The sequence below is a fragment of the Silene latifolia genome, chromosome 5, assembly GCF_048544455.1.
Source record: "Silene latifolia isolate original U9 population chromosome 5, ASM4854445v1, whole genome shotgun sequence".
Lineage (NCBI taxonomy): Eukaryota > Viridiplantae > Streptophyta > Magnoliopsida > Caryophyllales > Caryophyllaceae > Silene > Silene latifolia.
This window is the reverse complement of record NC_133530.1, coordinates 86,804,393-86,820,098: the sequence shown is the minus strand read 5'-3', so window position 1 is coordinate 86,820,098 and position 15,706 is coordinate 86,804,393. Positions and strand designations below refer to the sequence as shown.

The following is a 15,706-nucleotide window of genomic DNA, read 5'->3' as shown; positions in this document are numbered from 1 at the left end:
CAACCCTTTGGTTCTTTAAGAAAACAAAGAATGCTTTTTGCCATTTTAGTGTCAACTTGTCATCATGTGACTTGTCTTTTCTCTCTTTGTTTTCTGAATTTGCAAGAGCTTTTAAGGTTATCTTTCAAACACTCTTTCTCTATTCTTACCTTTGCAAAAGAGGCCTTTTTGGTGCAAGTTTTGGGTGGTTGCAAATGTCCTTCACATGTGAGTTCTTTGACCCTTCAAAACCCTAGCAACCCCTTCACTCACCTCCTCTATATAAACCGTGCCATCCTCCTCATAAAACCCAAGACTTCTTTCTGAATTTATTTTCAAGTTTGCAAATTTGTTTTTCAAAGTTTTAAAACCGTGTCATTTGCAAAACCTTCAAAGAGTCTTCAAGTTGTTACAGTCGTGGCTACTGTTACTTTTATACTAAACTCTCTTGCTTAAGAATTGTTGATCTTGTAAAAGTTGTCCATCTCTATTCTTTGCTAAGAATATGTTAGTGGAAACTTGATCCTATAACATTCTAAGTGTGTTAGTAGAGTTTAGGACGGAGTAGTCTTTAACTCTTGGCAACCGGAGTAGGTTGCGAGTTGGCAACCGGAGTAGGTTGCGAGTTAGCTTGTCATAAGAACGGAGTAGTTCTTGTACTAGCTTTACAACCGGAGTAGGTTGGTGTCTTTTATTGTAAGGGTCTTTTAGTTGTCGGAGTAGATCACTAAAAGAAAGCAATAAAAAGGTAGATTGGACGTAGGCACTTGAGTATTTGCCGAACCAATTCAAAAATCTCGTGTTCATTTGTTTTACTTTACTAGTTTGTGGTCCGCACCCTATCGGGCGCGGTATTCTATTGGTTTACGTTAGCGTTCAACTCCGCCTAAGTTAATGTGCCTGATTACTTACACGTATAATTTTGTTAAATGTCGTATATAAAACATATTTTGTAATTAATTGTCAAACGTTCCACTCCAAAGAACACACAATTTACAAGATTCCATTAGACGTAGGTTAGAATGGGTGGCACCATGATTGAGGTAGTGCTGGTGGTTTATAGGGGTTTACTGTGGTGCATTTCAGGTCCGTTTTGAAGACCTTCAAGGTATAATACTGTCTTCGCTGATTATATTTCTCTTTATCCCGGTCACTTTAGATGGGTTGCTAAGCTATAAGTACCCTTGTTCAATCTTGTTCTGCTCTCATGTGTTTGTTTTGCAGTTATCAGATGCGAGCCTAATAACAAATTTATGGAGGAAGTATATTGATTATTGTTCATCAGAATGTATAAGAAATAAGAATACCTTTGCATTATGTAATCACCATATTTCCCTCCAATTTGTCTATTTAATTCCTCAAGTTTTTCATTTCCATTTACAGCTTTCTTTTGTTTCTCTTTATCTCATTTCCCTTCAATTCTTGTCATCCTCCTTTCGCTTGTTCCCCCGTCACATGTATTCCACTTTTTACTCTTTATTCCATCTTATGTTCCACTGCGCTTTCTCCTTCCACCTACCACATCAGCCTTCCCTTCCTCTCCTCCTGCCATTTCCCTCTATCCTTCCCGCCCGCCACAATCCATTTTCTCCCCCTTCCCTTCTCCCGACCCCTTCCAATCGGTTTTCACCTATTTCTCTTGCTCCTCCTTATCCCATTCCCCTTGTCGCCGCCTCACCCCCTCATAACCTCATATTCATGCTTCCTCATTTTCATCCCTTTCTATTCATCTCGTTATCCACACCCTCATCCTCTCCCCCCTTTTCTCGTTCTCAAACTTTTCGTGCCCCCCTTTCCTCTTCCTCCTTTTGAACGTCTCCTCTTTCCCCATCCTCTTCCTCTTCGGTGTTACCGACTCCTCCTTTTCATTCTCATCTACCTTTTACCTCTCATCTTCATATATATCTTGTCCTCCTAATTTCTCCAAATCCACTCGGTCGCTCTTCCTCCACCTTCTCCTCTTCATCTCACTTTATTTTCCACTCCACTTTATACCCCTCTGCCCCCATCTCATATCCCCCTTCCCTTCCTCTCCTCCTTCTCTCCTTATTTCCCTTTCTCCTCCCCCTTCTCCAATGTCGCTAACTCCTACCCTTCTTTTTCCTCCTTTCCCATCTGTCATCGCCTCTTTTCCATCCTCATCCTTCTCGCTTTACCCTGTTGCCTCCTTATCCTTGTTCTCTACCCATTCATCACCTCCTCCTCTTCGTCGTTTTCATCCCTTCATATCCATCTCCTCCTCTATACCTCCAATTTTCTTCATTTCCTCCTCATCCGCCTCCTCTGCCACTCGTTTTTCTCCTTATTTAACTTTCCTTAGCCTATCTCCTCTCATTATTGTCTACTTCTCTTTCCCATTTACTTCTACATCCTTACCCTCCTTTCCATCTTCCATCAACATATCACCAAAAAAACACCAACTTATAAACCATGTTCCTTGCAAAATTTCTTTCAATCATCCTTTATAGGCATCTTCCCTTACTCACATGACACCTTGACTTATCAATATCATGTTTTTGATCCCTTAATTTGACATACTTTTCGTCTTCTCGTAGATGACTTAGAAAACCTGGGGAGACTACATATACACAACGGTGAAGTACATTACCCCCCTCCACTACTTGCCTTTTTATGTGAGGGGAAAGTCAAATATAAATAACTATTGACTAAAACGGAGGGAGTACTTACATATAATTTTTTCTATCCCGATCATTTACTTACCTTTTAATTATTTTGAATAATTGTTATTTTAATCAAATATAAATAAATACTGGGACAAAAGAGTATAACATAATTAATTCAATCGTATGTCGTAAATATGTAATTTTAAAGATCCATAGCACATACATTCATAGATACTCTAATTATGCCATCAAAGAGAACGTGAGGAAGTGAAAGCGAATAATTGCTTCTGAAATTTGATTCCAAACCAGGCTTTAGAAGAGGATGGAGAAAACGAGGCTTCACGAGGTTGATAAATCATTATTTGTCATTTTAGAGTTTTAAGATATTGACCACATTTTAGTCAAGTGACATTTAATAAATAGAATTGATATCTATGTATGGACATGTAGAAATATACTTCCTTCGTCCCGGTCATTTGTTGTCCTTTAGTTTTGGCACAAAGACCAAGGAAATGGGAGTGGCCAATTACTAAATGACAAGTGGAATAAATTGAGTGTGAATGATCAAATTATTCATCAAATTCATTCTTAAAATAGAAAGGAGAACAAATGACTAAGACACCCTAAAATGGAAAAGGACAACAAATGATCGGGACAAAGGGAGTACTAAATTGCAATTATTATTATTTCTGTCTGAAATGGTTACTTTCACAATCACTGGCTCTAATATGAGATATTGACACCGATTTTTTTATTTTACTCCAATTTACGGTACCGGGCAGTTTTATTTAATTGAAAGTTGGGGTTGGATATTGACTTATTTCCCTTACTCTTTCCCTACATGTCCTCCTTTCCTTACCTTTTTCCCGTTGTCTATGCCTCATTATAACCCACCCGTTATGCCTTTCCTCCTCCTCCTCCCCTTCTCTTTGTCCTCTTTCTTCATCTTTCATTTCCCTTACGACTTCTTATTCTCCTACCCCCGGTCCAATGTTGTCACCTTTCTCCCTTGATTTAAAAACAAACAAATTAAAATCAGATTTATATTTGAATCAATTATGGAAGGCTCACAATGATGAATACTACTGTATTTCATATCTAAAACTGTGTAAATTATTGACCAAGTATAATAAGCACATGTACACAACTACTCGCTTAAGCAATGCATCTCCTTACACCCGCTACTACCCACGACAATTTCAACTCATTAAATCATTCCAACATCACTATCATTAATGGCCAAAGTAGTTTTTCAAATCCCTTCTTTGCTCAATTTTATCACCAAATAAGGAATCACCTCAGACTTTTCCCTTTTGTCGGTCTAAGTCACAAACTTGTTTATTGAAACAAATAACACTCTCCCTCAAATAACAGTTTGAACACAAAGACATACGGAGTATATTAGATAGTTTCTACTTGAGATAAACTCTTTAACTTTATAATATTATGAAGAAAACATAAGGAAATTTTCTTGTTTAACATGTGAGACCGTCCTCATACAAGACTCATTGAGTCATTGACTTATTAATTATGGGTTGTAGCTATAAACTAAGGATAAGTTAGATACTTGGATAAAAACACACACCAATGCCTGGGATAAACACGACAACAAATAATAGAGCAGATTCACATACAAGGCCCAACAAAATTTATTTTCCATCAATATTAGGACTTCCACAATTCTCACATAAAAAATAGCCTTGAAAGAATTTAATAACTTAGGCATTTCTCGTAACACCACCACCCAGGCACCCAATTGACAAGCTGAAAGCTTATAAACCCTAAACCCTAAACCCTAAACCCAGTTCTCTTTTAACTCTCTTTGTAGGGATTAAACTAATTATGCCGAATACATAAAGCAGAATTGTTTAAGCCTACTCGAAAGTTCTACTATGGTACATTTAAATGCCACCCAGAGCTTCAAAACGATGATACATTGTTGGTCCTTTCGTCAAGAAGATAATCGGGCGGCTATATGGACAAAAATAGAGGCATGCAAACCAGTATTACCTTGTACAGAACCTTTTTCTCTTGGCAGTCCCCTGATGCGGATGCATCTGCGCAACAGCATATATCTGGAATAAGCTCACATATTTGAATGCAACTGCATGTTTTTCTTCTTTAAATGGAGACGGGTAAGTCTAGATTTTAATGTAACTGCATGTTAACACGAGGTAAGTTTTGACACGAGCTATTCACTTAGAAAGCTGCAGCTTTAAAGTGGTGCAATCCTACAAGCTAATTCGTGGTTCTAAGTTCTAACTACTTCTAAATGTCAACACTGCAATTTAGAGTATGACTGTATGAGACACCCATTTAAGAGACACATATCTAAGAGACCAAACAGTATGAGTGTGTGACAGTATTAGGTGACCATAACCTAAAGGTTAAAACAACAATATTTTCCAATTAGTCTAAGAGACCACAATTTGAAAGAAAACATAAGTAACTAATCCCTCGGTTAAAGAGATGTAATAACGCCTGAAAAGAGAAATACTTACTAAGCATTTTTGTCTCTTTATGACTGGTTCCGGCATCAAAGGGGTGTTGTCTTCAACAATTGGTAACAAATCTAAGTACCTATCGTACTAAGAGGAAGGCTGAACTTGGCCTAATTAAACAAATATGCCGGAGTAATAGAAAACAATGGCACAAATAAATAAACTAACTATGAAAGATACAGAACCGATGGAGTCAATAGTTTGAGGCGAGGGAAAAAAAAGTAGTACTAAATTTGCCAAATTTGAACAAATAATAGTAAACTCACCATAGAAAACCAAAATGTAGAGAATCAGAGGATTATATGTGTCTATAATTTTTGACGTAAACTCCGACATGATCTCCAGTTTCATATCTGAGAACAAAAGGATGGTAAACTATAAGGATTATGGGTTAGCTATAATCAAGCATGAATATTTGAAAGCTTCTATTCAGATAAATCCAAAAATAGACACATATATTGGGAAAATATTAAACCGCCAAAAGAACCACCAGTCTGCACTATATAAGTTTCAGTGAAGAATTGGAATTATAGCTAACATTCTGATAAATTTACGCATTCAACCAATCACATCCTTCTATTCTTGATCGGCTTCATATCCCAAGTGTTGGATAAAGAGTTCACTTGAATATGACAATATGACTGTAGCAAAAGACTCAAATACAACATAAACAACGTGTACATGAGGCATCAAAAATTTTAAAGAAGTAAGCTAGCTCTGGTATTATACCTTGACTTATTCTTACAATGGACAGATTGCATCTACCAGCTCTCGATTCTCGTCGTCCTCAACAAGGACAACTACAAAAACATACCAGAAATTCCCAGATTAAGCAATAACTGGAACAATCAAACTAACATATGATGAACAACTAAATAAATAAATAAAAGCTAATAAAAGGATTGATGTAGCTTTAGATGGTGAAATCATAATCATTGTTGTAATCGCTATCATCATCATCGATGTAGCTTTAGATGGTGAAATTGTTGGAGGGCCATCCTTGTCGAGAGTGTAATTGAATCGATTGGCACTCATTTGCAGATATAAAGCTTGTGATTGGATGATCAGTGAGGAAGCCGACTTATTATTGAAAAACTTCACCGCGAATTCCCTGGGAAATTGATCCATCTATACTATATTGAGTAATGATGGTAAGAAATAAGGCTAAGTTAGAAGCAATCGAGAATTAGCTGAACAATTGAGAGGAAAATGGATGGGAATTAGCAATTGATAGTAAACGGATGGGAATTAGCTGAATAATTAGGAGGGAAATGGATGAGCAGACAATTTGGGAATTCTGCAAAAATCTATTCCCTGCTGTTGCTGTTGCAAGTCCATGTGGTTTGAGGTAAGTGGAAAGAGTAATGAGTGGTCTGGATCTTCCAAAGAGTGATGAGTGGCCTGGATATTGCAAATAACTATTGCGGACTGTTGCATAGCAAATACGTACTATTCATAAGAAACCCACAAGGTGAAGTTTACACATTTTAGGGGGCGTTTGGTTTGGGGGAATTAGGAAAGGGAAAGAGAATAAAAATGGTTGATTCCTTTTGTTGTTGTTTGTTTGACAAAAAGAAAGGGTAACCCATACCCCCCTTGGCCCTTACCCCCTAAACCATTCTCATCCATACCCCTCCCTCCTCGGCAGTTCATACAACCCCATAATCCCTTCTTCCTCCTACTCCCTATTTCCACCACTCCCACCAACACCCACCACACCCTCCCACACCGTCAACCACTACCACCTACACTCTACACCCACCACCAGCGACGCCGACACAACCACGCTACCCCATATCCTCAGCCACTAAACACCACACCAACACCTTCAGTAACTCTCCCACCCCACCAACCACCACCAACACCTTCCTCGGCCACACCCCTACAACCGCCCGACGCCGGTCACCACCAACACCTTCCTCGGCCACACCTTCAGTAATTTGGGATGTCTCATTAATGTTCCTTTTTTTTTAACAGTCCTACAAAAATTTCCAAAAGGAAAAACCAAATTCTTAGACGTAGCAATACAACTTTCCGTCACGAACACTGTTTGGTGCAGCCGTGCAGGAGTCATGAGCATCTCTCAAATTCAAAAGAAAATATCACCCTTAATTCCAAATTAATCCACTCAACTTAAATCATTTGTTTAAGTCTCCTCGCTTCTTACTCTCAGTTTTTGCTTTTCCAATAAGCTCTTGATTTCCCGTTCACTAACAAACACTTGTCAACATGACCCAAACCAGAAAATTCATCAGCTTCGCGAGTGTATAATCATGGTAAATAGTAAATCCATGATGAGACTTTTAGATAGAAAACTTGTCTTAGTTGTCTGCCCGATAACTATGACTACATAAATCATGGTAATAAATCATGGGGAGGGGTTTTCAAAGGGTTGTGGTGGATTTTTTAGAATGAATAAGGTGTTTAGGGTCGGGATTGTGGTGTTTGTTGAGGGCGTGAGGCGCGCGGTGATTAGGTTCGCCGTGGGGTACCGTGAGAAAGATCGTCGGCGCCGCTACTTGTGGTGGTGTCGGTGTAGATAATGGTGGCAGGTGGTGGGTAATGGTGGTGGAGGTGGTGGATGTTGGCTTTTAATTCCCTTTCCCTCCAATTGTCAACCAAACACCCAAGTATAATATGGGTGATCCCATTCATTTCCCTCTCTTACCCTTTCTTGATTTCATTCTCTTACCCTTTCCCGTACCAAACGCCCCCTTAGTAGTTAATGATTTCCGCTGCAATTTACTTTGTTTGTTTGTTTTGCTTTGCTTAACCTTAGAAGTAACAGTTCATCATACTGTTACATTTGGTCTGCAGTCGTATTCCACAAATTGAGACAAATAGATACAGTACAGTCAGAACGATTGTTAACTTTCATACTTCAACAAACATTCATCGTGATACTTGTTCAATCTTTCAATATTATTCAAAGTATCTTCTCATCTCTTTTGTTCTCGTAACTCACTTTAATTCAATAAAGTTGGAGTTATAAATTTTTAAATAGTACCTAATTCACCCCCTCCCCCTCTTAGGTACTTGAATCCATAAACTCAACACAAATAGACCGTAAACGTCATTATCAAGTCACAAATTCTCATTATAGACGGATACCATTTTCCCTCACAAAATACTCATTTGCCATAAAGTGGGAAGCACATGGGGGTACCCCACCTTGTCCCCCTACCCATTTTATTAGAGGTCTTTACCCGTCTCTTCGCCCCACCCGTCTATACCAAGACCTATTGTTATCAAGTTGTAATAATCTTATCTATATTAATACAAAAGACAATACTCAATCCTCAGCGCGCCACGTCAATAATGCAACCTCTTTTTTTTTTTTTTCTAGAAATTCATGTTATGGTGGGACCCGTTAGTGTGCAATGTATTTATTTCTTCAGATTTCCGTCTTTTCAAATATGCGATAAATTTGGTCTTGCAACAAATTCTATGAAATAATATTATGAAAAAATTCTACTCGTATGAATTAATATTATGAAATACGGAGTAATTTTATACATTCCGTGCAAATAAAATTAATAACATATACGCAGAATGAATTACAAATGGAAGTAAATGAAATTGAATTACATAATTTTTAAAACAAAATTAAATAATAATAAAATTACATAATTACGAGAAGGAATTACATTTATATACGGGATAGAACATAAAACGCAAATGAATTACATACATAATTTTTTAAAACTACATGGTACAATATTTTTTGTTTAAAAAATAATTCTTGATGGCGTATTTACTTGGAGTATAAAATATTCATGTATTTTGGTTAATATTATTGTACCATGCAATAACATAACAACATAATTTTTTAAAACTACATGGTAAAAAAAATTTTGTTTAAAAAATCAATCATGACGGAGTATTTACTTGGAATATAAAACTCGGCAACTTAACTATCAGCCGCGCACACCAAAAATGGTAGGTGACAATGATAGGCAACCGAGTTAATTTAGTCTTCAACTAGCATTTAAAGCAAATTTTAATTTTTTTTTACTCTAAAATAACAAATAAATTTTAATTTAATTTACAAGTGATTAAAAAAAATTTAATAAATATTTTTTTAAATTTTTTTTAATAAATAATTCACAATTGTTGTAATAAATATTTTTTTAATAATAACAATACGATAAGTTAACAGTCGAAAAACTTTAAAATATGTTGTTTTTAGAAATGCAAAATCAAATATACATCTAAAAACATTAATACTGGCCAAATACATACCCGTGCAATTTTGCACGGGTTTAAAACTAGCTTCAATAGTGTCATTTGATTTTTTGTTTGTCGTCGCCTTAATTGTGTGGCTTATGAACTAGCTCATTTAGGTAATTTAAAATTCGGTAGAAGGGTTTGGAATACGTCATTACCAAGTTGTACTGAACATTTGGCCGATGGTAGTTTGATTGGTAGTGGTACGGATTAATCCCACTTTGGAATTTCGGGGAAAATAAAAATTAGACCGTAAACAAAGTACTCCCTCCACACATCTATTTTCACCCCATTTGCTTTATTGCGGTCTCCAAGGCGGCACTTTGACCGTAATTTTCGACGTCTATATGTTAATTTTTTTTCTTGAATTTTTTTTCGTGAAAGTTATCATGAAAATAAGTGTGAATGTTTTTATTTTATAATCCAATAATTTTTATTCTCCAAATTATTTACGGTCAAAGTTCGGAAACTTTGACCTCCCAAAAGCAAATGAGGTGAAAATAGGTGTGTGGAGGGAGTAATAAAGATTGACATTAGAAACATTATTAAAATCATAAAAAGAAACACGTGAGAATTTTTGTGGTAAATAATTGCTTGTATGAAAGATCTGATCCAACTTCCAACCAACAATAATTATGTTATTTGAGGAATTTAGATCCTCTCCATTTTTTTTCTAATACCTATATTTTAATATATTTTATTTTTTCGTTCATTAAAACTTTATTTTTATGTGATGATTATAAGCATTAGATTATCACAATAATTAATTTGAGCCGTTCATAGGAATAGAGTTTCTTTTTTTTGAAAAAAAATGGAGAAAATTCAGACCGGTATTCGAGTGGAAAGACAGGAAAGGCAAGTGCTTTCAACTAGTTTCAACTTTCAAGAGTGCGCATGGCATCTTCTGTTGGCTACTGAGTCCAACATGTGAGTATTGAATTGGACTACCAAACTTTGTTTAAAGTTGGGCTATGGAACTACTCGTATCTAGAGTGGATTAACGGTGCGGGCCATTTCGGCCCAGCCCGGCCCAACCCACATAAGTGGGTCGGTTTTTCTTAGCACAGACCGCGTGTTAGCCCAGCCCATCCATCTATCCGAGCCGGGACAGTGCCCAAAATTTTCGGGCCAGTTCGGCTTGGCTCGCTAAAAATTCAAAAAACACTATATGGGCTGGGCCCGGGCCAGACAATATAGAACCCAGCCTGGCACAGCCCAGCCCAACCCATTTTTAGTGTCGGGCCTGGGCCACAAATTGACAGTCCAGCTCAGTGTACACCCTTACTCGTATCAACTATGTGGATTTATCGTCGAGTTGTTCTTCCTTAACACGGACTATTTTTGTCTAGAATAATTATATGAAATTTTGAGACTATTTAACAGCTAGTAAATGTGACCGCTTTTGAAAAAGAAAAAGGTTATCAATAAGTTGTAACACTAACTGGACCATTGTGGTTACATTTGTCATAAAATGGTCATAAAACCGATTTTAATGTTTAAGACAAAAATGACCGTCTAAAACAAGAATTTGCGTTTATCATTAGCCTTTGTACAAATATATTTACTAAGGTTACCAATTTTTATATACCGCAAATATTAGCTAATTTACTTGATAAAGTTACTAAAAGTGGTATACTATGGTATTCATAATACTCCTATGAATTTAAATTCCGTTAATATTATATACACCCTTGTAACTCATCAGGCATCGATATCTCTCTTGACCCAATAGTAGTAGATCCCATCGTTACCGTTTTTCGACGATTTGAAGCATGTAGTCTATTTCTGCGTTCATGGGCATCAGGCATCTGCAAAATACCCGTAATTGTATTAGTAATTAAATAATTAACAATTAACTAACTACGAAAATAATTTAACATAATGAATATATTTATACAAAAATACGTAAAACTAATTGAATAAATACGTAAATTAATGACACCAAACTAATTCAATTATAACATATTAATAACAATATAAAAAAAAGAATTTACACTTTATTTTGCAAAAAAAAAAAAAAAAAAAAAAAATGGCTGAAACGTGTTAAAGACACGAACATGTGAGACACGTTTCTGCCCATGCATAAACGTGTAACCCACACGCAACAACCAAGGCATGAACGTGTCACCCACACGTTTCCGCCAGGCCAGTTTCGCGCAAACCACACGCACGTGCCCAGGCCTAAACGTGTAATTTACACGATTTGGCGCAGCCCATTTCGCATAAATCACACGTTGGGGCCAAATTCCTTTTTTTGTGTGTTTTTTTTCCCGGGTTCAAATTGTCACATATTTGCCTCTAATCTTGTAAATCTATACAAATTTGGATTTAATCTCGTCACATATTACTTATCCTAAGTCACCCTATAAACTAATCTACACTAATTTAACAAAATTAACAAGATTGCAAAAAAAAATTAGCAAACATACTTAGGCCCTGATCTTTTGGACTTAAAGTCACTTAATATAAGTTCACTTCAGATCCTATAAGTTCAGTTCAGATCCTATAAGTTCGATTCGATTCGAGATCCTATAAGTTCGATTGATTCGATTCAGATCCTATAAGTTCAGTTCAGATCATATACCTCACTTAATTTAAGTTCATTTGAGATCCTATAAATTGATTTGATTCAGATTCAGATCCTATAAGTTGATTCAATTCGAGATCCTATAAGTTCGATTCGATTCAGATCCAATAAGTTGATTCGAGATCCTATAAGTTCGATTCGGTTCAATTCGGGATCCTATAAGTTGGGCCGATTCGAGATCACATAAGTTTGGCCAAAAGAACAGAGCCTTAGGCCCCGTTATTTTGGACCGAAACTTATAGATCTCGAATCGAATCGAACTTATAAGATCCGAATTGAATCGAATCAACTTATAGGATCTCGAATCGAACTTATTGGATCTCGAACTTAATCAACTTATAGGATCTCGAACTTAATCGAACTTATAGGATCTCGAATCGAACTTATAAGATCTCGAATCGAATCAAGTGAACTTATAGGATCTCGAATCGAACTTAAATTAAGTGACGATAGGATCCGAATCGAACTTATAGGATTTGAATCGAATCGAATCGAACTTATAGGATCTCGAATCGAACTTAGGCCTGTTCTTTTGGACCGAAATTGTCTCGAATCGAACTTAATGGAGCTGAATCGAATCGAATCAACTTAATAGAGTGAACTAAATCGAATCGAATCGAATCGAACTGATTCAATCGAATCGAATGAAATGAAAATAAAAGATTATAATAATAATAATAAAACTAATACCAATAATAATAATAATAATAATAATAATAATAAATATTATAAAAATATTATTCATTATTATTATTATTATTATTAATATATTAATATAATATAATAATAATCTAATAATATATATAAAAAAAGAGTCATATAATAATAAATATAGTAATAATAATATATTAGGAATATAAAAGATAACATTAATAATAATAATAATAATATAATATTAAATAATACAATAAATTAATTATAATAATTAAAAAATAAATACGATAAGTATAATATAATATAAATATTATAAATAATTTTAACAATTAATAATAATAATAATATGTAATATAATAAAAATAATAATAATAATAAATATGTTAATAATAATAATAATAATAATAATATTAATAAATATGTAATTAATAATATTAATGAAAATAAATATATTAAATATAAATAAAATAATAAAAATAATAATAAAAATAATAGTAATATAATAAATATAGAAAATATATATTAGTATAATAATAAGAATATTAAATAGATTAATATAATAATAATGATAATAGTAAGAATATAAAATAAGAATAATATTATTAATGTTGAACTAAATGAATCAAATGATCGAATGAATCGAATCGAATCAATCGAATCGAATGGAGCGAATCGAATCGAACTTATTAGAGTGAATCGAATCGAATCGAACTTATAAAAACTGAAATTAAGTCCAAAAGAACAGGGCCTTATAGGATCTGAACTGAACTGAACTTATAGGATTTGAACTGAACTTATAGGATCTGATCTGAACTAAACTGAACTTATGGGATCTGAAGTGAACTTAAATTAAGTGACTTTAAGTCCAAAAGAACAGGGCTTTCTTGTCCCCCCCTCCCTTTAGATTTTTGTTGTTAATTTTCAAGCGGATTTGAATTTGTTATTTTTGAAGCGGGATTATTTTGAAGACGGAAATGAAAATAAACAAGATGATGGCGTATAAAGGAGCAAGGGGCAAAATAGTAATTTGTTAGGGGCGACATGAGTAAAATTAGGGGCGACGTTTAGCAAACCTCATTTTTAAGGACAAAAAGATGGTTTTTGAGTTTTTAAAAAACTACTTTTAACATTTAGAAAAGGAACGTGCTTTTTCACATACGGATTTTACTCTTTCACATACACCTTTTACAATTTTATCCCTATTATTATTCCCTAACCCAATTGATTCTTTCTCAATTTTCTCATCTCCCTTCACCATCAACACCACATCCATTCAGTCTAGTCGTCGGTCAACGTTGTTTCATCAGACCGCACTAAACAACAAAAAGAAAAGAAAAAAGAAAAAGGAAACAAAGAAGTGGCGTAATGAAGCCTGCAGTAGATTCCCTAGTCCAATAGTGCGAATGATGGAATGAAATATGAATGAATGCTTTTGAGCAAAACATTTGTACAAAAAACGATAATAATGCCCTGTTCTTTTGGACTTAATGTCACTTAATATAAATTTACTTCAGATCCTATAAGTTCAGTTCAGTTCAGATCCTATAAGTTCAGTTCAGATTCTATAAGTTCAGTTCAGTTCAGATCCTATAAGTTCGATTCGATTCGAGATCTTATAAGTTGATTCAGATTCTATAAGTTGATTGATTTAGTTCAGATCTTATAAGTTGATTCGAGATCCTATACCTCACTTAATTTAAGTTCGATTCGATTCGATCTTATAAGTTGATTCGATTCGAGATCCTATAAGTTGATTGGTTCAAATCCTATAAGTTCAGTTCAGTTCAGATCAGATAAGTTTCAGTCCAAAAGAACAGGGCCTAAATTACAACAAATGGTCAGATGTTGCTATTGGTCAAGGCACCCTAACATTTGTCTCAATACCAATTATGGAGTACCATTCAATTATATCAAACGCAGCACACCATCTCCGAACCACTGCACAACCATCGTCCATCACCCGGAATCACCGTGTATTCATCACCAGGAACCACCACGCCTTCCTTGATAATTGATGATCAAGTAAACAATTAATTTCACTAATTAACAAAACCTGATAATTTCCACTAAACATATTAATAATTGTTAAAACAATACAATTATTCCACTAATTGGAAAATTATAATCGATTATTCAAGTTTTTAGAACAATTGGATTCAAATTTAGGGAGAAATGTATTAAAAAAACTTAATTTGTCTAGGTTTAGGGAAAGGGTATGAGAGGAAAAATTAATGAAAAAATGTATATGAAAGAGTAAAGTCCATATGTGAAAAAGTAATGGTGTGTTTAGCCAATTTTTGTTTTTTAACCGAAAAAACACTTTCAAAAGTTTTGCCAAACACACACATACATCTTAGTTTAAAATTTTTGCTTAAGCCTAAAATTTGATAAGGTACTATTCAAGAGTATGTATTATATTAAGAACACAAATTATTGTCTAGGCAACCTTATACAAATGTATTGTAAATAGATCAGTCTAATAGCTACTTTTAAACATTCTCAGGCCATTTTATGTTATTAGTAGGATTCGCTGAATATAATATATTAAGATAAACCCGTTGTATAAGGGCCAATTAAAAGCGAAAAAACCTATTCACAAAACTTGAGGGAAGGGTGAAGATAAGATGGGAGTGCTCGTGAGCATTCTGAACTCTACTCGGTAAAACTCGATCAAAGCTTGGCTAGTACAAGTTTGACTCGGGTTGGGAGTTCGGTTTGAGAACTTAACGAGGTCAAGTCGAGTTAATTTTAGGTCGGCTCCAAAAGTTCGCGAACATACCAAAATCGTGTGATTGGATAATATATTCAATTTATTTTATAAAAATATTTATCATGGTTATATCTCTATTTTAACATATCAAATATTATCAACGATTTGCCTAATATTTTACTATAAACCTTCGAATCTCAATTATTGAAAAACATTTTTTGGAAAAAAATAAAATAAAATTTAACAATTATATTCTAGTTGAAGTTAAGATTTAAATACTCAAGTTTTATAACAAGCTTATTTTCTTGACTTTTTCTATTTCAGATAAATTTGTGTTTTTTTTATCGCAAACACAAATCAAACAGATTAAACTTGTGCTCAACTCGACTCGACTCGACTCCACCCGACACGTTATCATGGAGAA

At 34.7% G+C, this 15,706-nt stretch overlaps 1 long non-coding RNA gene across 3 annotated transcripts; it reads right to left on the bottom strand.

Moving 5' to 3' along the window:
* Positions 1–804: 804 nt before the first annotated feature.
* On the bottom strand, positions 805–6,393 carry LOC141657748 (uncharacterized). Of its 3 annotated transcripts, XR_012548850.1 has the most exons (4): positions 5,834–6,393; positions 5,105–5,457; positions 4,614–4,983; positions 805–3,611 (listed from the first exon to the last, which is right to left on the bottom strand). It is a non-coding gene; the product is annotated as an uncharacterized LOC141657748 (long non-coding RNA). The 3 variants fall into 3 exon arrangements; XR_012548849.1 differs by lacking the exon at positions 805–3,611 and having other exon boundaries at positions 4,237–4,983; XR_012548848.1 differs by lacking the exon at positions 805–3,611 and having other exon boundaries at positions 4,237–4,660.
* Positions 6,394–15,706: the final 9,313 nt, after the last annotated feature.